We start from the raw sequence: 3,272 nt of genomic DNA on the forward strand, positions 1-3,272 counted from the left end.
ACGTGGAAATTCCTACTCCGCTATCTGTATGAACATGGAAATATCTACACCGCTATCTGTATGAACATGGAAATATCTACACCACTATCTGTATGAACATGGAAATATCTACACCGCTATCTGTACGAAGATGGAAATATCTACACCGCTATCTGTATGAACATGGAATTATCATCACCGCCATCTGTATGAACATGGATATATCTGTACAGCCATCTGGATGAACATGGAAATATCTACACCGCTATCTGTATGAACATGGAAATAGCTACACCGCTATCTGTATGAACATGGAAATATCTACACCACTATCTGTATGAACATGGAAATATCTACACCGCTATCTGTATGAACATGGATATATCTAAACAGCCATCTGGATGAACATGGAAATATCTACACCGCTATCTGTATGAACATGGAAATATCTACACCACTATGTGTGTAAACATGCATACATCTTCACCGCTATCTGTATAAACATGGAAATATCTACACCGCTATCTGTTTGAACATGGAAATATCTAAACCGCTATCTGTTTGAACATGGAAATATCTACACCACTATGTGTGTAAACATGCATACATCTTCACCGCTATCTGTATAAACATAGAAATATCTACACCGCAATCTGTATGAACATGGAAATATCTACACCGCCATCTGTATGAACATGGTAATATCTGCACCGCCATCTGTATGAACATATAAATATCTACACCCCCATCTATATTAAGATGGAAATATCCACAACGCTATCTGTATGAACTTAGCAATATCTACACTGCTATCTGTATAAACATGGAAATATCTACACCGCTATCTGTATAAACATGGAAATCTCTACACCGCTACCTGTATAAACAAGGAAATATCAGCACCGCTATCTGTATGAACTTGGAAATATCTACACCGCTATCTGTATGAACATGGAAATATCTACACTGCTATCTCTATGAACATGGAAAGAGCTACCCTGCTATCTGTATGAAAATGGAAATATCTACACCACTACCTGTATGAAATTGGAAATATCTACACAGCTATCTGTATGAACATGGATATATCTACACAGCCATCTGGATGAACATGGAAGTATCTACACCGCCATCTGGATGAACATGGAAATATCTACACCGCTATCTGTATGAAAATGGAAATATCTACACCGCTATCTGAGTATATATGCATACATCTTCACCGCAATCTGTATAAACGTGGAAATATCTACACCGCTATCTGTATGAACATGGAAATATCTTCACCGCTCTCTGTTTGAACATGGAAATATCTACACCGCTATCTGCATGAAAATGGAAATATCTACAGAGCTATCTGCATATACATGGAAATATCTACACAGCTATGTCTTTACACATGGAAATAACTACACCGCTATCTCTATGAACATGGAAATATCTACACCGCCATCTGTATGAACATGGAAATATCTGCACCGCCATCTGTATGAACATGGAAATAACTACACCTCTATCTGTATAAACATGGAAATATCTACACCGCTATCTGTATGAATATGGAAATATATACACTGCTATCTGTATAAACATGGAAATATCTACACTGCTATCTGTATAAACATGGAAATATCTACACTGCTACCTGTATAAACATGGAAATATCTACACCGCTACCTGTATAAACATGGAAATATCAGCACCGCTATCTGTATGAACATGGAAATATCTACACCGCTATCTGTATGAACATGGAAATATCTACACCGCTATCTGTATGAACATGGAAATATCTACAAAGCTATCTGAATGAACTTGGAAATATCTACACCGCTATCTGTTTGAACATGTAAATATCTACACCGCTAACTGCATGAAAATGGAAATATCTACAAAGCTATCTGCATATACATGGAAATATATACACTGCTATCACTTTACACATGGAAATATCTACACCGCCATATCTATAAACATGGAAATATCTACACCGCCGTCTGTATGAACATGGAAATATCTACACCGCTATCTGAATGAACATGGAAATACCTACACCACTATCTGTATGAACATGGAAATATCTACACCGCTATCTGTATGAACATGGATATATCTACACAGCCATCTGGATGAACATGGAAATATCTACACCGCTATCTGTATGAACATGGTAATATCTTCACTGCCATCTCTATGAACATGGATATGACTACACAGCCATCTGGATGAACATGGAAATATCTACACCGCTATCTGTATGAACATGGAAATATCTACACCGCTATCTGTGTAAACATGCAAACATCTTCACCACTGTCTGTATAAACATGGAAATATCTACACCGCTATCTGTATGAACATGGAAATATGTACACCGCTCTCTCTATGAACATGGAAATGTCTACACCGCTATCTGTTTGAACATGGAAATATCTAAACCGCTATCTGCATGAAAATGGAAATATCTACACAGCTATCTTCATATGCATGGAAATATCTACACAGCTATCTCTTTACACACGGAAAAAACTACACCGCTATCTGTATGAAGATGGAAATATCTTCACCGCCATCTGTATGAACATGGATATATCAACACAGCCATCTGGATGAACATGGAAATATCTACACCGCTATCTGTATAAACATGCATACATCTTCACCGCTATCTGTATAAACATGGAAATATCTACACTGCTATCTGCATGAACATGGAAATATCTACACCACTATCTGTGTAAATATGCATACATCTTCACCGCAATCTGTATAAACATGGAAATATCTTCACCGCTATCTGTATGAACATGGAAATGTCTACACCGCTATCTGTTTAAACATGGAAATATCTACACCGCTATCTGCATGAAAATGGAAATATCTACAGAGCTATCTGCATATACATGGAAATATCTACACAGCTATCTCTTTACACATGGAAATAACTACACCGCTATCTGTATGAACATGGAAATATGTACACCGCCATCTGTATGAACATGGAAATATCTTCACCGCCATCTGTATGAACATACAAATATCTTCACGGCCGTCTGTATTAAAATGGAGATATCTACACCGCTAACAGTATAAACATTCAAATATCTACACCGCTATCTGTATAAACATGGAAATAACTACACCGCTATCTGTATAAACATGGAAATATCTACACCGCTACCTGTATAAACATGGAAATATCAGCACCGCTATCTGTATGAACATGGAAATATCAGCCCCTCTATCTGTATGAACGTGGAAATTCCTACTCCGCTATCTGTATGAACATGGAA

Source organism: Gorilla gorilla, chromosome Y (genome assembly GCF_029281585.2).
Source record: "Gorilla gorilla gorilla isolate KB3781 chromosome Y, NHGRI_mGorGor1-v2.1_pri, whole genome shotgun sequence".
NCBI lineage: Eukaryota > Metazoa > Chordata > Mammalia > Primates > Hominidae > Gorilla > Gorilla gorilla.